This window comes from Aptenodytes patagonicus, chromosome 1 (genome assembly GCF_965638725.1).
Source record: "Aptenodytes patagonicus chromosome 1, bAptPat1.pri.cur, whole genome shotgun sequence".
In the NCBI taxonomy this organism is placed as follows: domain Eukaryota; kingdom Metazoa; phylum Chordata; class Aves; order Sphenisciformes; family Spheniscidae; genus Aptenodytes; species Aptenodytes patagonicus.
Genome location: NC_134949.1, coordinates 187,332,483 through 187,358,603, shown reverse-complemented (window position 1 = coordinate 187,358,603; position 26,121 = coordinate 187,332,483).

Here is a 26,121-nt window from a genome sequence, read left to right as displayed (position 1 = left end):
GAGAAGTGACAGCATGCTGTGAAAAGCTGTAACTACAAACTGCAAAGAGTTAATCTGGCAAACAATCTCTTGTTACTAGCACTTGACTTAGGATGGGCATACACTTATAGAACTGTGAACATATTCCTCGTCATAAGGATTTCAGTTATCTGTAGGCTTTCTGACAAAAGTAAACAATTAAAAAACCTCCTCAATTGAATTGATTTCTACTAACTCTGTATATCTATATGACAAACTCCAAATAATTTAGCCTTTGAAGCTGCTGGAGGGTAATAGATACTTTTAATATGTGATTTATTACACTCTGAAGTAGACATGCAAGCTGACTGTTCCCAGGGAATCTTCTTTTCAACTGCTGCAATAGAGCATGTTACAGATCCTACAGTTGGGTGAGATAAATCCCTCTGTCTAATTCCACTCTTGGACATATGGAAGGGCATGGAAAGGAATATAAAGTATTTGGTCAAATCACTACAAACAGCCATTATTCATCATTACATATATAAAAGTTTTTTTATTCCTCAAGTATCTTAGTCTGGTTAAACTGTAACAGTCTTAGGTGACTAAAGCAGTGCTACCTAAATTAACTCTGAGCATACTGTAGCAAGAAAATCCAAGTGGATGAATTGTTTTCTATTATTCTGCAAAAATTAATATCCTCTATTGATTACTTATTTTAATGGAAGTAACGTTACTAAAGTACAGTGCTGCAACACTACTTATTTTGAATTAAATATCTTTGGTACACTATATAATTTATTCTTCATAAATGTTCCGTAGTTCCTCATTGTGATCAACATGTGAGGAAAACAATCTAATAATATTCTGAAACTGTAGTGTCTGTAGTCAATATTAAAATACAGAAACATGTTTAGAGGCATAGATGAATGAAGGATGGAAAATAGTGTAACAGGTTTAAACCAACCTTGTTAATACACTGCAGTGAGTAATGCATGCTCCACATCATAGGAGTAGTGGAGGCCTGGTGGCTGTGCAGCCCTGACATCTGGTCTGTGGTTTTGTCCATCCCTGGATGCATTTTTTACAGATTTCAGTGGGGTTTTTTTAGATCTCATACGCTAGTATTTAGTAAGAAGAGATAATTCTAAATAACAAAACTCCCAAAGCACAGATGGTATTAGAAAAACATTAATATTTGAAGTAATGCCCTGGTCCTAAAATTAAAGCAGTATAAAAAAAATTCTGAAAACTGTTTTGTTGCTTTCTTTTCCTTTTGCTTTTATGTTGTGGGAAACATATATTCCAAAGTAATTAGAAAAAGGCAAAGTTTCAAAAGTGTTATGAAATATGCTGGAAAATAAAGCGGATATAAGAGAAACCTGAATATTCTGAAAATAAATGCTCAGAAACAACAACGAATAAAGCTAATAGGTGAAAACACCAGGTATGCATTTGCCAAGGGAGGGTATTTGAATGGGAGGAAAATCTCACATTTTGGCTCCATTTTCATTAGTCTCTCTCTTTTGTATTTTACTTTCCTTTGTTTCTTCATTGTTTTTTTTTGCACAGAATGCTGTGGGACAGTATGCAACAGTTCTTGTAAACTAGATTTTTGCTGATTTGCTGCTGGATGTTGTGAATTTTGTGTATTGCAGTCATTATGTTTCCATGCTAATATCCTACCTATAAAAATCCTGTTACTTTTAAAATAAATAGAATAAAGCATATTAGATAATAGTGGTATATTTCATCAAGCATATTTAATATGGTCATAAACAGAACTGCTGAATTAAAACAAAAGTAAACCTGCTAGTACAAACTTCATATACACAAGCATCATGTTAAATGCAGGCATATGCAATTGCATACAATTAAAACCACTCTTACGAGAAGAAAATTAGGAGGGGTTGTAAAATCATCATGCTTTGTTGCAAGAATAAGGTTTGCCAGAGAACACTGGAAGAGAAGGGGAGCTGTGGCACATCTGGGAGAAGGTGCAGCATATAATTTCACCGTGGCCAGTCATCTTGACCTGTTGCATCCCTTTAGAAGTGGTTAACCACAGAAGATATTAGTAAATAATTGTCTCTGCATGAACAGGAATATAATTTTGGAAAGTATATGGTTTTATTCCTTTCAGATCTTGTCCACGGTTATTCCTTTTCACAATGTACACCCTTTTTTTGGTCCCTAGTCAGAAAAAGCCTGAAGTGCATTTCGGTTTCATACTGGAGAGTAGACAGGGTCTAATTCTCACAGCTGGGTGATAAAGCTGCAAGGAGACTAACAGAGGAGGAAGGACTGATCAGGCATTCAGCACTTGTTATCTGCCTCACTGGCATCTTTAGAGGCCTTAACTGCACACACTGAAGTAAGAGAAATTCCAAAGCTCTTCTGCTCACACTGTCATTGCATTGGTCATCTGCTATTAAGCTTTCCAGCATCTGTTATCTATTAGTGGATGGGGTGTTCATGAGACTTGGTGAGAGCATATTCTTGTCCTTACTCAGCTCAGCTTTAACCATGTAATTTCTGCACTCAAAATGAGAAAAAGTCCTAGAATTTAGTGTCTGAGCCTTTTGAAATTGCCTTCCATATAAACTAAATATGAACTACACTGTTCCAGGACAAAGTGATGCTGAGAATCTAAGCTATTACGCACTGTTCTCTCTGAGTGTCTGCTTTCTTGAATACCTATAGAAATTCTATAACCTCCTGTCAGATCTGCCATTGGAATAATCAAGAGCTCCCATTCAGAAAGATTTGTTTGTCCTTAGTGGCTGGAGCACGTTAGCTTCAAGGTCACCAGTTCTCTCCCATCCAGTTCTGTATTAGATGCTCTATATTCTGATTTTGGAAGCGGACTAGAAATAAGGAAGTTAAAAAATAGATCTGTGCTATGATTGCATTATTTACCACAAAAATAGATTAGCGTTTTGATTTTTCTTCTCATGTGTAGTAATTGTTGAGTCTGCTTCATTCAGCCCTCAGAAACCGATAGACAAGTTCTAGGGTGTTCCAGGTATTTTCACCACTAAATAGAATGTTAGCCTCATCTGAATCTTTCTTAGATATCCCCCCACATCCCCAGCCCTACAAAGCACCAAATCTGTAAGTCATTGTTACACTTCAAGTAACAGAGAAGCTTTCATGGATCCATTAGACTCTAATTAGGAGTAAGTAATAAATGATACAGAACCAGGGAATTCTCATATATACTAACCCCCTAGAAAAATTAGTGGGATGTCATGAAAAATAGTGTCTAACACTGAAGAAAAATAGATGCAGTGATACAGAAGAAAACAATGACTTTCAGGAAGAACTTTTGTCTGTTTTTAATTCAAAGAAAAGAAAGAATAAATGCATGTTAGATAACATGACAACAAGAACAAAGAAATAACTCAGAGAGAAAAGAAGTAACAGAAAGGAATTAGGTCAGTTAATAAATGAAGGAGCTGAAATTAATCCTGAATAAAAAATTGCCTGAATGCTGATGCTTTTTTCTTTTCCTTAAATAATCTGTTTTCAGCAGGAAAACTAAAAGAGAAGTGTTGATATGATTAGGAATATCATGAAGATTTATTACAAAGAAGACTGGAGATATGAGCATAGGCAGCACTTGGGAAAGATTAACATATAAACATTGATCTATCTGAAAAGATTCATGGACCAGACTTCTGAAGGAACCCACTATTTACAGTTCCCATTTAGGTGCCTGGACATTTAACAGACCATGACCCTATCAAAGCAGTTATGTGAATAACCAAGTATCTCGATGTTCAGCATACATGTGCCACAATGACATCAACTGCCTCAGATCACTGAACTCCTCTGAAAAAATGAACACTTCATGTAGGTGAAAAAAAATGGGACTTTAGCTATCTTTGAAAATCTAGCTTTTGGAGGATAATTTAGAATCATAGAATCATAGAATAGTTTGGATTGGAAGGGACCTCTAAAGGTCATCTAGTCCAACCTACCTGCCGTGGGCAGGGACATCTTCAACTAGATCAGGTTGCTCAGAGCCCCGTCCAACCTGACCTTGAAGGTTTCCAGGGATGGGGCATCCACCAACTCTCTGGGCAACCTGTGCCAGTGTTTCACCACCGTCATCAGCATAAAAAATTTCTTCCTTCTATCTAGTCTAAATCTACCCCCCTTTAGTTTAAAGCCATTCCCCCTTGTCCTGTCACAACAGGCCCTAATAAAAAGTCTGCTGCCATCTTTTTTATAAGCCCCCTTTCAGTACTGATAGGCTGCAATGAGGTCTCCCCAAAGCCTTCTCTTCTCTAGGTTGAACAATCCCAACTCTCTCAGCCTTTCTTCAGAGGAGAGGTGTTCCTTCCCCCTGATCATTTTCGTGGCCCTCCTCTGGACCCGCTCCAACAGGTCCGTGTCTTTCTTCTGCTGAGGGCTCTAGAGCTGGACACAGGACTCCAGGTGGGGTCTCACCAGAGCAGAGGAGAGGGGCAGAATCCCCTCCCTTGACCTGCTGGCCACGCTTCTTTGGATGCAGCCCAGGATACGGTTGGCCTTCTGGGCTGCGAGTGCACATTGCTGGTTCATGTCCAGATTATCATCCACCAGTACCCCCAAGTCCTTCTCGGCAGGGCTGCTCTCAATCCCTTCATCCCCCAGCCTGTATTGATACCGGGGCTTGCCCCAACCCAGGTGCAGGACCTTGCACTTGGCCTTGTTGAACGTCATGAGGTTCACATGGGACCACTACTCGAGCTTGTCCAGGTCTCCTCTGGATGGCATCCCGTCCCTCTGGTGTGTCGACCGCACCACTCAGCTTGGTGTCCTCTGCAACTTGCTGACGGTGCACTCGATCCCACTGTCCATGCCATTGATGAAGATATTAAACAGTACCGGTCCCAATACGGACCCCTGTGGGATGCCACTCATCACCAACTTCCATCTGAACATTGAAGTTTATGAATTTGAAGTTTATGAATTGTGAATTAATAACTTTGTCAAGCTTTTCAACTTTAAAACTAGATGATGAAAAGACAAAAATATGTATTTCAAATTTAACAAAACATTTGTTTAAATGCTACAATTGGAAGCCTTGATTTTCTCTCTCATATGTGGCCAGAAAGTTTTGAAAAAAATTAAGTTTTTGTGACAGGGATGTGCAAAGGTATGCTGACAGCTATCCTCATGTTTTTGAATGCCACTGACAACTTAAAGGCCAAAGTCAAGTTGCAAAAAGAGATGGAAATATCTAAGCAGCTTGAGAAAGCCTTAATAACACTTGTTAACTCTGATATTATAGAGGCAACGGCAGCATTGCATGTCCAGGTCTGTTCAATGAATGTATTCAGGAACATAGTTTCTGAACTGTACCAGATCTATCCTTTCATTCATTCTCTTAATGCTACATTCATTCCTTAAGTATACATAACCACTATGCAAGTATGTATACACATACGCATACACGAACATTCTCAGTGCATCTTTTACTCCTACCTATTTACAAACACCAGTACTTCACAAATATTTTTGCAACTTGAGAAAGGGTAACAGAATGGATCCCTCAGATGTTGGGTTTGATGTTGACTTTCAAACGTTTTCAATTATGAATCTTAAGGTCTCTCTAAAATGGCTGAAGGATCATAACAAAATAGTTCCAATGTCCATGAAACAATTTCAGACAATTTATTAACACAAGCCTGCACAGCTCTAAGATGGCAACACCATTTCCTTTCTGGTGTTTGCTGTTATCAAGCCAGATCAAAACATAGACAGAACAAATGTATAACTGTCCGAGCCCGTTCATCTAGATACAGTCAGTTACCTCTGGAGGGCTTGTATTTACAGACCTGAGACAAACTGCTGTGTCCTCAACTACTGGGAACAATGAGGTAGTAAACCAAACTGCCACTCAATAAATAATTTAGGATTTTTTATTAATTTCTGAATCTCTCGCTATCAGAGGAAAATGAAAGCAAACTGGAAAGAATTCATAGAATAACTGAAAAAGTTTTCAGAAGGCTAGATGGATTGATTCCCAAAAGGAGATTAAATAAACACAATAAACTTAATATGTATACAATTGCTTCATTAAACAAAAAATGAGAGTGCATAAATATAATATTTAGATGTTTTTATACCATTAACACAGAAAAATTAAGAATAATATTACATAGTAAAAGAGAATATGTCTTAAAGAAATAGAGTGGAATTAAGAAAAGGAAAAAAAAAAAAAAGAACAATTTTAAGGAAATCTTCTGTTGCAATAAGGCCTATTAACCAGTGGAATGTTTTTTAATGATAAAACTTCCATTATGTGCTAATACCAGGTAGACAAAGAAACTGAATACTGAATGGAATATGTTAGACTAATCTGAGGTTCAGTTCTGCCGCACTCAATCATAGTACTGATTTAGTAACAGCCAAATGGACTGGATGACTGTAACAAATTTCAGGTACTTTAATAATTGCCACTTTGGCATTTGGTTATGAGATTATCTAATACTGTGTGGCTACTCATATACTACAAGAACTTGAAGGACCTTTCTGATATTTGTCTAGAGTTTTACTTTTTTACCATGAAAATCAACCTGGTTACAGACAATTTTGAGCAACATGCCAAGACAGTGAAATTTCTAAAAGAAGGTAAGGTGATCTGTTCAATTGTCTTAAATGAAAAAAAAAAAAAAAAAAAGAGAAAAAAAGAAAAAAAAATATTCTACAGTATGGTTAGCAGATACTAAATAAACATAAAGAGAAAGCAAAAAGCTTCTGAGAATGGGAAGATGGAGGTTTGGCAGTCTGTTGCAAAGTATATAATCACTTTCAGCTGAAACGATTCTAATATACCGTTTTGATTCATTTTTCCAATGATATACCTATACCGCAGTAGTAACTTCAGCATAGAATATTACAATTACAGCATATAATATTTGAGACACACTCAAAATTCACTTGAAAATGACAGCTGGTGCAGAATTAAGTTTTTCATTTTCTAAGTGGAGCAAAATATTGCATGCATTACACTGGTTTCTTATTTACTACTACACGCATTTCATAGCCTTTTGCTTCTGAAGTCCCAGATGAAGTGACATGTAACTTCCAGATAGACTAATCCTCACCATTTTATTTACTGTTACCTCTAAGCAGCTTTCCAACATTCTTCATGATTTCTCCAAAAATAATAGTTCTGAATATTGAGGAAAGTTCCTGATGTAAAACTTTTCTGAGATTATCACTGTAGACCATTCTTTTTCGGTGCTATATTCTGGAATTCATGTTTCACTCAACATGAGTCTAGAGAATTGAAAATAGAAATGAAGCAATGATGCTAATAGCAGAGTTTTATTCTCAACCATTTTTCCACCTCAAATATTTTTTGCAGGTTAAGGTTTTAAATAAGACAAAGACCGGAAGCTGATTTTCATAGAATGACAGAATGATTGAGGTTGGAAGGGACCTCTGAAGGTCACCACCTGGTTCAACACCCCTTCTCAAGCAGAGCCATCTATAGCTGGTTGATCAGGACCATGTCCAGACAGCTTTTGAGTATCTCCAAGGATGGAGTATCCACAACCTCCCTGGGCAACCTGTGCCGGTGCTCAGTCATCCTCACAGTAAAAAAAATGTTTCCTCATGTTCAGGTGGTGCCAATTGCCTTTGGTCCTGTCACTGAGCACCACTGGAAAGAGCCTGACTCTGTCCTCTTTGCAGCTTCCCTTCAGGAATTTAAATATATTAATAAGATCCCCCTGAGCCTTTTCTTCTCTAGGCTGAACAGTCCCAGCTCTCTCAGCCTTTACCCATAGAAGAGATGCTCCAGACCCTTAATCATCTTTGTGGCCCTTTGCTGGACTCTCTCCAGTATGTCCATGTCTGGTTTTTTTTTTTTTTTCAGAAGTGGTCTGCTTCTGCAAGTGACTTTGTATCTTTGGAAAAGATCATCTCTACAATGTTACTTATTAAAAAAAGGGAACTGCTAGGTGAAGAGAGCTTTTGAAAACAGGGTCTCAACTGGTACTAAAAAACTACAACTCATGAGGGGATAGGCAGCCCGACGACAAGCATTGCGGAGTTTGACCGTGACGACCGAGCCTTGTGTCCGTGAGAAGAGAACAACAAGTAAGAAGAACGCGAAGGAGGAAGTGGGAAAGTACCGAAGGAAAATGAAACAATAGTTAAAAGATCAGAGAACTGCTGTGCTTATATAAGTCTAGCCTATGTGCTTGTGTCTAGATGTGCGTGATCAAAAGGCTGTACCCTATCAGTAAGCTGCTGATAGCGCGTGAACACTTGAGTTTTGTATAAGAGGAGAGCTTAATACATAATAAAGGGTCTTTGGTTGCTGCCTGCCAGAGTCCGTGCCGTTAATCCCCACAAACTCATCTATTTTATTCTATATCATATTTCCTAACTTTTTTTGGTGTTTTTTTTTTTTTTGTTGTTGTTTTTCCCCACCCCTGGCCCCCAGTCTGTACCACTGCAGAAAAAAGGTATATGTATATTCCTTATTTGTAAAAAAATCACATTTATAAAGCTATTTAATATCATGATTTGGTTAATGATTTAATGATTTGTTTTTATTTGGGAAGTTAGTTCAACAAGGAAGACAGAAAACAGATGAATCTGTGGATTTGTCAGATCACCCAAGCAAGGGGTAGTCTGTTGTTCTATTGTTCTTGAAGGATATCGGGGTTTGACCATTGCAGTCTCAGCTTTTAATTTACTCTGGCAGTACATGATCACTTTATGTCTATGCTTGTTCTCATGATCAACGCTGTCACATGCTCCCTACATTGTTCTTATCTATCTCAGCCATGAAGCAACCATAATGGCCAACATTTTTCTTGATCTGTTTCCTTTTAATTTCAGAGGGTAAAAGCAATGAATACTAATAACAACACAATGCCTTTATAGATAAAATAACTACTTCTTCCCAGGTAAACATTACAGGAAACAAAACAAAACAAAAAAATTTGCTGCAAATGCCATACAATTGTTTATAAGGCACAATGAGAAACTGTGCAGTTTAATGTGCCTTTGTAATGATGACCAGTCTGCATGTTCTGCAGTGAAATCACATGGAATTACAATATACACTGAAATAACATTACCATGATTGAAAGCCAGTGAAGATGGAAAGAAGGATTTGGTTTTTTTGTTTGTTTGTTTGTTATCAGAAAATAAATTTTGAACAAACATACTGCATGACTGTAACAGACAATATAGCTGCTTCCCATGCTTTTGTATGCCTGCTATTTCATACCTGTAAAATAATTAGTCTTAGACATCAGAACCTATTTTCTCTCATACATAAATTAATAAACAGAAAAGGGGGGGTGGACTTTATTATTGCAACTTATTATTTCTAACTTATATGTTTTACTGCAGTTTCGTTAATATTATTTTTGTTAACCTTTCTATTATCACCATTATTATTGTCAGGTTGGTGCTTTGAAATTTATACCTCTTCTTACCACTAGATGGAACTGAAAAACCTTGTAATTTCTCTTATTTTTCTGTTACACAGATGCATACCAATTTATTCAGGATAAAAGCTTGGAAACAGTCCAGAACTGGCACTTACCAAGTTAGGGAAGGGTATCTGGAGCACAGTAACTGCTACTTGGTGTAGCACTACCTTTGTTGCTTGCAACTCTAACTGTCAAAAAAGAAGACATTTAAAACATATTATAAATGTTGTACCTTCATAGCAATGAAGGTAAAAATACAACTAAGCAAAAGAAATAAAAAAATCCCAACCATTATAGCTTTCCAAACTGTAATAACTCAAACTAAAAGTCAATATTGATTGATTTTTCAGGAGATACTTTGGAGACAAACCAAGGCAGCATTATGTTCACTTTCAATATATCTGATGTTTAACTGTAGAAAGGCATGTTAAAAAAATCAAAACTTTTTTTTCTTCTATTATATTTGTTTTATTCTGTGTATGTGCTGGGATTATTTCTTTACACATCCTACAGAAACAAACATTTACTCTTCTTCTGAAAAGATGTAAACATGCAAAACTATTAGTTTCATGATGTATTTGAGTTGAAAAATATATAATGTAATACATTTGTTGCTTTTGGTTTGAAGATCTATCACCTATTCTTTTCTGAAAGTTCATTACTGTAGCAGAATGATATCAATAGACTGATATAGCAGTTCCTGCACTCAGTTCATCTGCATTTGAATCACGTGTTAAAGTATTCTCCATGCCCAGCATAAATCATTATTTTTAAAACCTTTTAACTAGCATAATTTGTTTTGTATCCCTCTGTTCATTTGGATTGCTTTAACCTAACCAGATTATCCCATTTTTAGACTGAAGTATTACTTCTAATTAGAAACACTTCTTTCTCTCCTGACTAGTGGCTGACCTGTCAACCTTTCTGTTAAACTTTTCAAAGAAATATTTGCTTCCCTGTCCTTTGATGCATTATTCTATATGCATATTTTCTATACAAGGCAAAGCTGCAATAAATACATAAGAAATGAAGGCTTTTTAGTGTTGTTCTGCAATTGCCAGGAACCTGAGAGTTGCTGCCTTTCAACTTGATACCTGGAAGCTCAGTCTTATGAAGATCAACTAAATGTATTTTAGTTATGTTGGGTGGTCTTTTCTTTGGTGTTTTTTGGGTTTGTTTTTGTTTTTTATGAGGTTATATTAGGCATTTAGAAATTAACATATTAAACACCAAATGGTCAATATGCAAGCATTACAAACTATACATGCACTTTTCCAGTTTGGCTTACCTGTATAATAGAAGAAAAACCAGCAGAGAGTGTCAGTGAATTATGTGTAACTAAGCTTTTTGATCCTTCTCACATCTATTTCACTGAAAACGGTTAACAGTTGTGGGTTTTTTTTTCCCTTTATCTCTATTGTTATCAGATTTTCTTATTCAATTCCTTGACCTTTTCCTTGATCTTTCTTTGGCATAACAGTCCCTTTAATTCTCTCTGAAATTCTTCCCTTTCTGCAGCCTCCGCCTAGATCTCCTGTCTCCTAGAAATATGTCACATCCCTGGTGTTGTCAACATCTATACAGAAGGGCAAAACACTGTGATAATTAAGTATTACAAACATAAAATTGTGACATATGGTCAACTCCTACCTAGAGAAAAAAAAAAAGCATTTTGTTCAACCTCATTTCTATCTTCTTAGTAAATTAGGATGCAAGTTAAAGGAAAGATGGGTAAAATACCCTTTGTTTACTGTGGAGTTCTGAGGAGGAAGGGTAATATTTAAAGGATAGGTAATTGCTTATGTTTGTACCCTAACACCCTTACATCAAGGTTTCTTTGACTGTACCTTTAAGCCATTAACTGCACAAAGCAGGTTCCTAGTTTCTTTTATTTTTTATAAAGCAGTCTGCGTGTTGCCAGCCTTCTGCAGCACCAGATGACAGTCTGCTAAAGCCTGTAAAAGAGCTGAAAATAGTTTGCATGTTCTGTGAAATCCCTGAAAAATATATTAAGAAGAGAAAGCAACTTCTTGTGGTTTCAGAAAGGGTGCAGAAAAAAGTCTGTATGAGAAGGTGTGGTTTCTTCATTTAGATCATGAGTGCCCCACAGAGTTGGGAAGGGGGAAGGGGGCTCATGTATTACAGGTATGAGGCCTTCCTTTCTTTTTCATTAGGATGAGCTCCCAAAAGAGCCTTTGTTACTATAAAATAGTGGTGTAAAATAGGAACCCATGCCAAAAGTGAATATGTGAATTGCTCTATAATTTTGTTGATGGGTTAAGTTACAGTAGAACTACCCTCTTTTCCTGCCAAAATAGGCGCTGCTCTTCAGGAGTGTCTCTAATAAGCACTGCAGTGATTTTCTGTAGTATTTCATATTTTAGTACCTTAAAATACATCGACATGGTGCCCCAGAGGTTATTGCTTTTGCTTTATATGATTTCATCTTCTCACTTCATATGGTATAATAGCATTATGTTATTATTACTAAGCTTCAAAATTCAGTATTGAATTATACAATTTACTAGTACAATTGTACTAGTGTGTAAGGTATTTCAAACACTGCATACATACTGGGAGTTTACCTGGTGTAAATCGGGTATCTTCATAGACTTAAATGTGGCTAGTTGTTTTTTACCAGCTGACAGTAGGACAAAAAACAAAGTACATTTCATTTCTTGTCAAGACTTTTATTCAAATTGTGATGTTTTAAGCATATTTCCCAAGTGAAAAGCTTTAACACTGTATGTGATTATACATTATTTTCAACATTACTGCTTTAACAATGTTGCAGTTCATACTCTGAGAACAAACAAATGGACAAGAATGCAAAACTGAAGTAAATATCCAGTTCTGAATACACACTAATATTGCTCTTTGCTTATTCATCACTGTTATTTCAGCAGCTTAGGTGTTGAACTAGATTATTGTCAGAAGCTGATTAGGAAATATTCTAAGCCCTACCTCAGAAATTCCAAACATTTCATGTTATATTTCCCATGCCATTTTTTTTCTTCATTCCAGCTTTTATTTGATGGCTGTCACTGTAGTAGTTGAAGTGGTACTTGAAGAGAGTACTTAAAGACCATTTTCTGCAAGCATATACCCTATGCTTAAGTAGCCTAAACTCAGTTGGTGAAAATACTCTAACAGGATGACTATGGTGAGTAAGTTTTTTGCAAGTAAGTTAGCGAATTAGTTTATATCAGAAAATATTTTACTGGAAGATTTATTCACTGCTATGTTGTCATGAACAGTTTTATTTACATACTACAATTTTGCCTGATGCATCCAGTTTAGAGATGATGTACTAGAACTAAAGAATGACCAGCCTATGCTCCTTAACTTTTTCTTAAATGCACACTGCACTGCCTGACTTCACAAGATCTCTTATACCAATTAAAGATCAATGGAAAGCTTTACCCTGATTTCTCTCTGCAAGTCTTGATTTGTTCTTTGCAGTCACAGTGCAAAAATGGTGATGGAAGCTCTGACTCTGTGAAGGACACCCACAGCTGAGAATAATGCAGGAGCTGGAAGTCAGCTTTTGGTTTACTGTTTGATTTACTTGAATGACTTAAAAGTCATTTGTTGCTATGTATTTTTAATATTGTCAATTTTTAGAAGAACTTCTAGTCTGAAATGTACCTCTTATTCCTACACAGTTTGGATCTGAATTTGTTACTTTGGAAGTCAATGGCAATTCCAGATTTGACATTGATTTAGGCCCAAGAGAATATTTAGAAATTAATTTAAATAGTTATATACAAAAACACAGTTCCTCTACAGATAAAGAAAGTGTGACTTTCTCACAAAATCAAATGAAAAAATTATCGGTTTTAACTTTCCTCTATCTATACAGTATCTGCTTTGATGGAAACTACAGTTTTCCATGACCTCTTATGTTAATTCTGTGATCACCAACCTAATCTCTCTAAAAGGAACTGAAATTATTTTATGTAGAAACTGTAGATTAGAGAAAAAAAACACTGAAGACAAAATCATAGAATCATAGAATCATAGAATCATGGAATCATTAAGGTTGGAAGAGACCTCTAAGATCATCGAGTCCAACTGTCAACTCAACACCACCATGCCCACTAAACCATGTTCCTAAGCGCCTCATCTACATGTCTTTTAAATACCTCCAGGGATGGTGAACCACTGTTCCAATGTTTCACCACTCTTGCAGTAGAGAAATTTTTCCTCACGTCCAATCTAAACCTCCCCTGGCGCAACTTGAGGCCATTTCCTCTCGTCCTATCACTAGTTACTTGGGAGACCGACACCCACCTCACTACAACCTCCTTTCAGGGAGTTGTAGAGAGCGATGAGGTCTCCCCTCAGCCTCCTTTTCTCCAGGCTAAACAGTCCCACTTCCCTCAGCCGCTCCTCATAAGACTTCTTCTCCAGACCCCTCACCAGCCTCGTTGCCCTTCTCTGCACACGCTCCAGCACCTCGACGTCCTTCTTGTAGTGAGGGGCCCAAAACTCAACACAGTATTCGAGCTGCGGCCTCACCAGTGCCGAGTACAGGGGCACGATCACTTCCCTACTCCTGCTGGCCACACTAGTTCTGATACAGGCCAGGATGCCATTGGCCTTCTTGGCTGCCTGGGCACACTGCCGGATCATGTTCAGCCGGCTGTCAGCCAACACCCCCAGGTCCTTTTCCGCCAGGCAGCTTTCCAGCCACTCTTCCCCAAGCCTGTAGTGTTGCATGGGGTTGTTGTGTCCAAAGTGCAGGACCCGGCACTTAGCCTTGTGGAATCTCATCCAGTTGGCCTCGGCCCATCGATCCAGCCTGTCCAGGTCCCTCTGCAGTTACAAAGAAAAATATATCTTCCCCAAGATTTTAATGAACTCAAATATGTAATTGATGAGCCAACACTAAGAAACATATGAAAAGAGAAGTAAAACATACCCATGACCCTATACCTCATATCTATTGAAAAATGAAGTCACACACGAATTTCCTGAACCTTATTATGATTTTTTATGCTGCATGGCACAGAAGTCCATCAGCCTCCTGGGCTGCATTAGGAGGAGTGTTGTCAGTAAGTCAAGGGAGGTGATCTTTCACCCCTGCTTAACACTGGTGAGGCCACACCTGGAGTCCCTTGCCCAGTTCTGTCTCCCCAGTCCAAGAGAGACATGGACATACTGGAGAGAGTCCAGAGTAGGGCCGCAGAGACGATTCAGACACTGGAGCATCTGACATAGAGATAGAGATAGCTCAGAGAGCTGGGACTCTCAGCTGGAGAGTCAGCTGCAGGAGTTCATCCTAGAGGAGAGAAGGCTCAGGAGGATCTTATCAATGTGTATAAATACCTGATGGGAGGGAATGAAGAAGATGGAGCCAGACTCTTCCCAGTGGTGCCCACTGACAGGACACAAGGCACAAATTTAAACACATGAAATTCCATCTAAACACAAGAAAACACTTTTTTTTCCTTCTGTTTTTTCCTTTTACCGTGAGGGTGATCAAACACTGGCACAGATTGCACAGGGAGGCTGTGGAGTCTCCAACCTTTGAGATATTCCAACCTGACTGGACATGGTCCTGGAAAACCTGCTCTAGCTGGCCCTGCTTTGTGCAGGAGCAGGTTGGACTAGACAAACTCCAGAGGTCCCAATGATACTGTTTCTGTGAATTTTAAATCAGGTATAGACAATAGAAATTTCTGATTTATTTTTAAGCCTTGATTACCAAAGTAGGACTTTGCATTTGTTCAAGAACTAAAAGGCAGTGAGGACCTGTGCTTTTATATTTAAAGCTAACAAGAATTTATTAGGCTATTAACATTTTTGACTTAGCTTAATTACAGCAATTAAGAGATTACCTGCACTGAAGCACTTATCTGCAGCTGATCTAGCCTAGAGGTGAGAATCAAAGGGAGAGGAAAAAGGAAATAGTTCATTTATTCTTGGTTCAAGTTGACACCAGACTTTGAGGCATATTTCTCACCTTTCCCTTGTTTTTAAAGCAAGTCTGTAAGTGACTGAGCTCTTTGGAGCAGAAAAATGCAATTAAAGGTCTCATGGAACTTTCAGTCTATTTACCACTTTTCTCCTAATGCTGGGGAGGAACATAATCCATGACTTTCCTGCATCACTCCTTGAATTTTGTTCAGTGTTACCACATTTAAACATCCTAGAAAGATGGAATTTCTAACAAGTGGAGAGGGTGATGGTACTATCATAGAAAAATGATTTGAAGTACATAAAAATGCATATATATTTGAACACACACACACATATATATAGATGTGATTTTTTTTTTTTTTTTTAATTTAAAGACTGATGTATTTTAATGACTTCTGGATAGCAGAATAGATCACTGATCCTTCCAAAGCAACTTAAAATTTCAGGGTTGTCCCACATCAAAATTCTGCTTTAATTTGTCATAAATTGCCCTTCTTATATTGTCCATTTGCATTACCTCTTGTAACCTCTACTTTATCTGCTCCTAAATATCTTAGTGGACTAAGCATTTTTCAAAACAAGAGAGGGTTTTTTATGTTTGTTTGTGGTTTTGTTTGTTTGTTTGTTTTTCCAGAGCAGTCAGCTAGTTTTGTGATTCCCTTCTGAGTTAAATTCTGGTAGACAGATTGCCCTGCTTTCAGTGGTTCACCCTCACTACATAACATAGTCTTTCTAGAATGAAGGAAGCTACATCCAAGGTGTTAACTAGTGTTGGTAACTTCTTCCATTTCACCTTGTTCATTAAGAGTTTCATTTTAAGCTTGTTTTGTCAACTTGATTTTTGTTCTTTTGGTTTGGTTTGGTTGTTGGCTTTTTTTTTTTTTCTTCAGAGTTACTTCTCATCCTTGTCTCAATCTACAAGTAACTAATAGTCCCCTTTAATCCCAAAACTCATATCACTGATGGACAGTGTTGTGTGCATTTCTCTGATCATTCATCTCTGGACGCAATAGACTGTGGTCATTCTATACACTTAGAGACAGGTACCGTATCTCCTGTGAATGGACGTAAAAGCAATATACGTGAACAGGACGCATGAAATATGCAGTGTTGGGGTCACATGCAATATGATACTGTTTCTTTATCTCCAAAGAGAATTTTGTACTCCAAATGGGAAAGTGTGTTGGACCTAAAGAGGAGATGATGAAGAGATGATTCCACTGGAATTAAAGGGGAATGGGAGAGTAGGGAAAATATATACTGCATAATTCATCATAGACATTTCTGAGATTTCATCTTGCCTTACTAACTAGATTGGGCAGCAAAAACCGTGTTCTTTCTATCACCTTAGAGGAAAATAGAGGTAATATTACCTTGTGTAGTTTTTTGGGGAAATAAGTCCCACTCATAGATCACTATAGTATTTGAATACAAACAGTTATTTACCTGATGTAAAAAAATAAAGACATAGCTGTTCAGACTTTTGAAATAGGAAAAAGTGGGTGTTGCTTTAAGCAAAAGGTCATCCATCTGTCTTAGAGTGCTCTGTAATGCATTTCTTACTTGAATCTACTGCTTTGGTATTATGTTACTAGCTCATGAACCAAATCTGAATTGCAGTTCAGAGGGAGCTATCAGCTCTCACAGTGATATAGTGGTATGCCTATGCTGTAGTCTATATTTAAACATTCAGTGAATCATATATACTGTACATATGTAAATATGAATTTGCAGTGCAAATGAGCTGCAGGGCCTTGAATACTGAAAAAGTGATTGAAGAACAAGCTTATTTGAAGAATTGGTTTTTCACTTTCTTAGTCTCCAAGATCAAAGCCATAACCATGGCAAGAATCATACTCTGAGAATATTTGCTTTGAGAGCTTGCCTCTCACCTGTTATATTGAATGGGTTCTCTGAAAATTTCTACAAGATTGATGGGTACCACACTTCTGCTGGGTGGATAATTTTCTTGTCTTCTGGGCAACACCAGGTATCAGTACCTCTGTTTATTTAATGACGAGTAATGGACTGATGAGAAGAATAGATCATGGATACTTTGGGATTCTAGACAAATAATCCAATGATGCTTTACAAGGATACTTGGATCTTGCAAGTCAAGACTTTCACATTCATATAAGGAATGCAGACATTTATAGCCAAATGTGTGGTATATGTCAGCACACATTTAGTTCTTCCTGCAATGCAGTAAGAAACAACACCATCATTTACAGTATTTAAAGAGAAAAAACAATACACAATATTCTATTACAAGGATTATGAAAGTAAGAGGAAAAACTGTGTAATATCACAGACTTTAAAAAAAATGCAATAGGAAAAAAGTATTTAACTACATATGACTGGATGATTCTTATGTAACAAGTTTTGAGGGTTTTTTGAAGTCTGATTTTCTTAAGATCAGCATAAATTTAAAAATTGTTCACAAAATGGCAGAACCACAAAATCACAGAGAAGCACAAAATCACTGAGGGTGCAAGGGATCTCTGGAGTTTGTCTAGTCCAACCTGCTCCTGCACAAAGCAGGGCCAGCTAGAGCAGGTTTTCCAGGACCATGTCCAGTCAGGTTGGAATATCTCAAAGGTTGGAGACTCCACAGCCTCCCTGTGCAATCTGTGCCAGTGTTTGATCACCCTCACGGTAAAAGGAAAAAACAGAAGGAAAAAAAAGTGTTTTCTTGTGTTTAGATGGAATTTCATGTGTTTAAATTTGTGCCTTGTGTCCTGTCAGTGGGCACCACTGGGAAGAGTCTGGCTCCATCTTCTTCATTCCCTCCCATCAGGTATTTATACACATTGATAAGATCCTCCTGAGCCTTCTCTCCTCTAGGATGAACTCCTGCAGCTGACTCTCCAGCTGAGAGTCCCAGCTCTCTGAGCTATCTCTATCTCTATGTCAGATGCTCCAGTGTCTGAATCGTCTCTGCGGCCCTACTCTGGACTCTCTCCAGTATGTCCATGTCTCTCTTGGACTGGGGAGACAGAACTGGGCAAGGGACTCCAGGTGTGGCCTCACCAGTGTTAAGCAGGGGTGAAAGATCACCTCCCTTGACTTACTGACAACACTCCTCCTAATGCAGCCCAGGAGGCTGATGGATTTCTGTACCACAAGGGCACACTGGTGTTGTATGATCAGCTTGTTGTCCTCTAGGACCCCCAGGTCTTTCTCTGCAGAGCTCCTTCCCAGCCATTTGACCCTCAGCTTGTACTGGTGCATGAGGTTATTCCTCCCCAGGTGCCTGGCTTTTAATTAATTATTAATCAAATTAATCAAAACAGCCTAATTTGGCTTGGAAAGTGAAGAAAAATACAAACTTGATCCAGAGTATTTAGGCTTAAAATCCCTAAATGGTCATTGGTTGCTAATTATTTAAAAAAAAAAAAAAAAAAATGCAGCATCATTGAAGAAGCAAAATTAAATGTGAAAGGGAAATAAATACTTTTACCATAGAGATAAATATCAGTTCTTTTATGAATCAGAGATACCCTGAAACTTTAAGGATTAGTATCTGATCTAATTTTGTTATTTTAAGTGCCACTTTATTAACTTAAACCAATTTATTTTAGTTGGTAATTAAAATTAAAAAGAGCATAAATTTTAAAGTCAGTATTATTTTGTTGTAATTAAAAAAATCATTGTGATTTGACAGAAGTTTAAAGTAGGAGGTTTGTTTCTTTTTATTTCCAATTTTAAGTGAAAGTCTAAGCTTTTAATGATTCTTTTATTAGCTGTCTTATGATTTTGATGACTCTGGGATGTTTTCATCAGTTTTCAAGGATGATAAGACATTATAAAACCTTTGCATTTCCTAGTCTTATCTTGGCTTTCTGATGATGACAAATATAAACCTAGGTTTTTCAGAAATCTTGTTTTATTTTAGTAAGAAACTGAGCATTAGTTGTACATAATATCTAAAGCTTTATACTTGGAAACAACAAAACTTAATAAATTCCAAGGACAAGGATTGAATTTGACAATAAAAACATATTTTCCCTCCAGAAAGTGCATTTTATTTTAAATGCATTTTGTATGACACTTTTGAAAAATACTCTGCATTCAGTTGTCTAGTTGATGCTGAAACTGCATAATTTCATGTTACCTTTTCACTGTACTATATATGACATTTTTGCACCAGAAATGAATCATACTTGAAAACAAGTCAAAAATACTGGGAAAAAAAGTCATTTCACCATCACACAGCCTTCCTTCTTAGAAAAGAAAGGGAAAAAAAATCATACTTACACAAACCTGAATTCTGTATGAGGTTTACAAATAGGTATTCTTTGTATGTCACCTCAATGTATAGTACTTTAAGAATATGAAATTATGATCAGATATGTAAAGCTCAGATTATTCTGTTTTTGCAGCAGAAAATTTCTTTTGCATTATATAGGGCTTCTGTACTAGGCTTTCAAATTTTGGGGGTTTAGAAGCTACAAACATTTCTAGAGAGAAAAGGAGAAATTTAAAAAAAATGGGAAGAAGGGAAAAGGTGGTGCTTACTTAGACTATTGTCCTGGAAAGAATGCTCAGTACTACTCCACACTCCAATGTCTTCTCTGTTTGTTTGTTTAGTGGTTGGGTTTTTTTATATTTCTTCTGACATTAAAGAGTGATAGTTAAAACAGAGGGGAAAAAAAATCCCATGCCACCAGAAACTACAGTCTCTTTCACATTCTCCTTCAGCCCCATAAATTGTACATTTTTTCTACATTGAAATGTTACCTCCCCTCTTCTGGCTCAGATTGTCAGGGCATAATTAGCCAGGTACAAAGAGACTCTGCTAGCAGAACATAGAGAGCTTTAGAATATAAAACAATTATTAACCGTCTGTCATGCACAAAAGATAGCTAGGATTTAATAGACTATTAGGCTAAGCATTCATGTACTTGCCTCCTCTGATAAGGTACCCAAAACCCATTTCTTGGCCACACAGGCATCAGTCGGGAGGGAAGCCCCCACAGCTCCCTGAAACGATTCTTCACTGCTGTTAAGTTGCCACCCTCCCTCATCTCTGTCAAGAATGGTGACACTGATGACTCAGGCCTGGAATCCCAGCAAACACCCAGCTAGATCCCAACTAACTCCTCTGTTCTGTTTTGGTTTTCCTTTAGGGTTATATATTCTTCGACATGGGAGCTGTGTCTTGTATCCTTGAGCTAATGACAGTCTCTGACTCAACACTCCTACCCCTATCCATAATTTTACCTTTCTTATCCTCTGTGCTCTTTCCCACAGCTTTCTTTCAGAGCTCTGCAATTTTTTCAGAAGTTGGAGCAAACGTTATGCTGCTGAGCTACATACAAACTGGTCCTTGGACGCTCAATGCTCAGGCCATTGAGCCTCAGGGGCAGGGGGTTTACAGCAGGGCTTGCAGAGAGAGAGGGTTACTGTGATGGCCAGGAAACAGAAAACATCCACCCCAGCATATGTACCTATGCATGCATGTTTGTATTTAAATAAATTAGATACTGTGGTATTCCCTCAGGGAAAGACTGAACTTGCTCTGACGGAGATGGACAAGTTTCTCTGTTTCTTGTGCAAATGGCAAGTGGTGGTAGCACCAAGCCTCCACCTTACGAAGGCTTCAGCGTTGCAGGTGTATGATAGATTTTATCACAATACTTCTACTAGATTGTGTACCACTGCTCTGAGAGAGACTGCCTCCAGCACAGCTGAATCTAGGGAAGTCTAAGGTGAAGGGAACTGTAAACATTTAACAGATCAGTGTCCTAATTTTTCATTCATATCAACTGCTTTCCTACTGTTGGCACATATCTGAGACTGAAAAAAAAATCATAACTGAACAGCAGGCGCCCAACTTAGATACCAGAGTATGATAAGGATTCTCTAGAGGATGATTCAGAACATCTGCCTAAATTAGCAAACATTAAATATAAATGCCGCTTTTTAATACTTTTCATGCTTTGGATGGAATTTCTAATGTTTGTAAAGCAGCAAAGACTTGAGTTGCATACCGTCTTTCACCTGCAGATGATCATATTCATATTCAAATTTGACCATGTGTTTTACTCTTTTATTACCTTAGCTTAGTCTGAGATTTAACAACCGCAGTAAGCATTTTGAATTAGCTTTCTTGTTTTTTTGTGAGGGAGGGAAGAGGACCAAAAGGGAAGAGGATTTTGTAGACACCAGCTGGAGTTATGTAGGTTCTACAGGTAAATCTGACATGTGGTATATTCATCCACCTGAAGATATGTTTATAATCTTATCACTCTTCTCCATTTTCTTCATTTGTCAGGTGAGTTACCCCCTTTTCTTTAACACTAGAAATTGCAAGTGGATCTAATACTGTGTTAATAACTTTGGCATTGCATTCCTTCACAATCACCACATCCATGCACAAGAAAATAATGAACAGAAACAGCTCATTGAAAAAGTTAAAAAAGTTTACTTATTCATGAAATCCCTAATGTATCTAGAAATATATCTAGAAGTTTGTTGTGTAATCTCTTTCAATGCTATTTGAAAGGCATTCCCATGTTTTTTGTGCTTCTATTCACATTATCTTAAAAAAACCCTAAACATCTACCAACCACAGAAATCAGGGCAGCCCCCAAGGTCCTAAATACATTTTTTAATCCTTTTGAGAGCCTCCTAAAAAGCTCAGAACACAAAGTAAAATTAATAGTCAAGATACTTCTTTCTGGGTTCACTCAAATATTATGTTATGAGCCTCTGTGAAGCAAACAGGTGAATTTCTTTCAGCTTTTTCATTCCCCCATCTGACAGTCTTGCATATTAGTTCAGTGAATATCAAGTTAGATGTATGCTCTTTGACAGATTTGGCAGTTGCTTAATACAAAGATGCAGTATCACAAGATATAGACTAGCTGAAGGACATATACAACAACTCTAGTCACTTCACGGTACTTCTGGAAATCCGGGTAAACAGTTTTCTCTTCTGTTATATTAATTTATAACAGTTAAGTAAAGCAGTGTCTTCTTTGATTATCTAAAGAATGGAGTTTTGAAAGATTATGTGAATTTAGTCGTAAATTGTCTCAGCTTCACAATTTATTTCTGTTTAGAGAGATTTTTTCCTTGCAGATTTAAAGTGTGATTCTTTGAGATATAAACTCTTCCTTTCAAATAATGCAAGCAATACTGAGGCAAAATATGTCTGTTATAAATGGAAAAAGTATATATACTTTTGAATTAAAATGAGACTATTTATTGTTTTCCGGTCACAAATCCTTGTGTGTAAGAGCTAAAAATCTATGTTATGCTTCTGATAGATTTTTATATGTGAAGCTCTGTTTTGTCTGACAAATCTAAATTTCTGGCAACCATATATGTCATTAAGGGTATACAGTGTATACATGGTAATATTTCTCCGTCAATACTTATACTGTTTTAGATATTTCTTCCAGTGCTGGTTCAGCTGGCAGCTTTAATGTAGATGGGCATTGTTTGAATAAGCATTTTAAATACTATATTGAAAATTTCTGCTTGGAGCATGGCAATATTTTGTATTACTAAGAAATTTCCCAAGAGGACCTATGTTCTAAGAATGAAAAACACTCTTCACTTCCCTCAGCTTCCAGAAGATTAAAGAAAGGGAAAAATGAGATTCACACACAGCTTAATTCAAGCACTGGAAACACAATTTTAGTACAGATTTTCTTTTTTTGATACTACAGTTCATATTCAAAGAATCATAGCATCATAGAATCATAGAATTTCCTTTGTTGTCTTGGTCTCTAATTCTTACCCATAAGCTTTCAACCTGCTTGTGGCTGTTCTTCAGAGACAGCTCTTCACAATCTATCCATTTCTTGATGTAGAGGACAACTCCTCCATCCCTCCTTCCTCATCTGTCCCTTCTGAACAGCCTGTAGCCATCAATAGCCACACTCCAGTCATGGGATTTGTCCCACCAAATTTCAGTAATGGCAACTAGGTTGTAGCTTTCTAGCAGCACGGTGGCTTCCAACTCCTGTTTGTTGCCCGTGCTGCATGCTTTGGTGTAGAGGCACTTCAACTGGGCCGTGTCACCTTCTTAGAGGAACACCCCCTTAATTCCTTTGAGGTATTTCCCTGGTGTTTTCCTGTTGGCTCCTATTACCTCAGGAGCCCCTGGCTCACCTCTGTAAGACTTCAAGTGTGCTGCAGTGTACCCAGCACATCTCAGAGCAACAGGCTGAAGGCCCTTGCTAGCACCCCGTCCCTCTAACCTTGGCGTGTCATCCTACAGCCTGTCACAGGCAAACTTGATATTATCCCCCTCCCCCTTCAAGTCTAGTTTAAAGCTCTGTCAATGAACCCCGTTAGCTCATGAGCAAGGACCCTCTTCCCCCTTTGAGAAAGGTGAATCCCATCTGATGTTAACAGGTCTGGTGCCGTGTAGGCCATCCCATTATCGACAAGCCCAAAATTGTGGCAGTGACATCAGCCACAGAGCCATGTATTAATTGACGGGGTCTGTCTGTTTCTTCCAATGTTGCTGCCGGCAACTGCAAGGATAGAGGGAAAAATAACCTCCAGATTCCCTTACCAACTATCCCAAGGTCCTGAAGTTTCTTTTGATTGCCCTTGGACTACGCATTGCTGCTTCATTGCCACCCACATGGAAGAACAGTAATGGGTAATAGTCCTAGGGCCGTACCGGGCTAGGAAGTTTTCTAGTGATGTCCTTAACCCCAGGCCCCAGGGAGGCAGCAAACTTCCCTAAGAGGATGGTCTATCCGGCATATTGGACCCTCTGTTCCCCTCAGAAGGGAGTCACTTGCAACTATAACCCGTCTTTTCTTCCTCGTGGAGGTGGTCATGATACAGGGGTAGACCTTTCTGACCTTGGCAACAGCTCTGATGTAGATGGACTGTCATCCACATCATCCATTGGCTGGTCTTCCATATCCAGAGCCTCATACCTGTTGTACAGAGGCACCTGCGAAGGTGAGGTGGGCAAGCGGGGGGCTCACCTGCTGCCCCAAGTGTAGACTTGTCTCCGTTCACTCCTTTCCTTTAAGCTACTTCCTTCAGCCTGGTGGGGGGAGGATACAGGATCCCCTTGATCTTGTTTTTTTTTCAGGTGTTTGTTTTTGTCTCAGGGAGAGCAGAGCATGGTTCCACCAGTCTATCTCTTTCTCAGACTCCCTAATGCTCCTTAGCCTGTCTACTTCCTCTCATAGCTCTGCCACCAGGCTGAGCAGATCATCCACTTGGTCACACTTCGCACAGCTCTTCTCGCTACTGCCATCCGTTACCAGTGAAAGGCTCTGGCACGCCCTGCAGCCTGAGACCTGGATGGCTGCCTGTTTCTGTGGTAGCTCTGTCTGGGTTGCCGCATGCATTCTGGTGAGTGCAGAGGACATAGCTTTCTGCCTCGTGGATACCGTAGCTAAGCTCCTTCTGAGAGGGTGGTGACCGCCAATGGAACTCACCTCTTGAGCTGGTAGGGTGACTACGCCCTTCCTGTGTGCGCTGCCGTGTGAACTGCCATGCAAACTGCCACACCATGTCCTGACATGCCACGATTTGTTTGCCCGCTCTGTTCATGGCACTCCTGGTCACTAGCACTCCCTAGGCTGTTTTTTATAGGTGTGGGGGTGGCCACGGTTGCTCTGGCAATGCCCAGGCCTCATCAGTGTCTCCTGCGAGAGCTGCTGGCTCCTGGTGGGTATCTCCGCTGCCCTGGCATTTCCCTGCCTCAGGAAACCCCCTGTGCACCAAGATCTGCTGCTCCACTGCCGATCAGGCCAGCTCCAGAGCTCCCCTTGGTGACTGACTGCTATACGTATATTGTACATATATGTACAGATACTGAGAGATATATATAGTATGTACTTTGATGCTGCACTAAATTTTTTACATCTGCATTTTCATATACACCCCAAGAGATTTAAAAGCCCTGTTTCACATTTCTAGTGCTTTTCTTTTCCCACTACTCTAATCTTATCATACGTTCACTAATCTCCTCTACTCCATTTTTATTTTGCATATGTTTCCCTGTGTGATCCCTGCCCATTCATAACACTCCTTTAAGGCATAAATAGCATCAGACATTAAGGCCACAGAAGGCAGTGGAGCTAGAATTCATTTTTTTAGCAGTTCATCCAGAATTTCCAATTTCTAGTATTCTAATATGTCTTTTAGTTTTTGGGGGTTTTTATGTTGTTGTTCATATGCTTTGCAGATTTCATTCCCAATTTTATCTAATTTTAGTGGATAAATGAAGAGGAGAAGGATTTTTTTTTCTTTCTTTCTTTTGGAAATAGAACAAGTGAGTCGCAAGTGACAGGACAAATTCCTTGTCTCAGACAAATTCTGCTTTTCTCACACTTCAGCTTGCTACTTCACAGTTTCATGCAAAATATATTCCAGCTCTCTTCTTCCAGTAACAAAGACTAGGATCAGATGCTCAAAGACTGGGTGGTCTTTCATGATCCTATGCTCAATCTCTTCCTAAATGTGAACAAGAGCCTATTCTCTCCCTCTTTGCACTTAACTTTCCTGTACGTGAAGAGTGCTACTTGTCACTGTAGTTTCCTGTAGCCTTAACTGCAATTATTTAAATCTGCTAGAGGTGACATTTCCTACTTCCTTGATTCTACCCGTGGTTCTCCTTTATGCTTCACCTTTCTAGAAGTGTAAGCCAAGCTCTATCATTATTTGTGTAAAGATTATGCTATAAAGCTGTATCAGTGAAATTCCAACTAGTAGATATTTTGTCTACATTGTTACATTATTCTTATGAACACTAGACTTTTAAGTTACAAGAGTTCATGAGTGTTAACTTGTAAAAGGT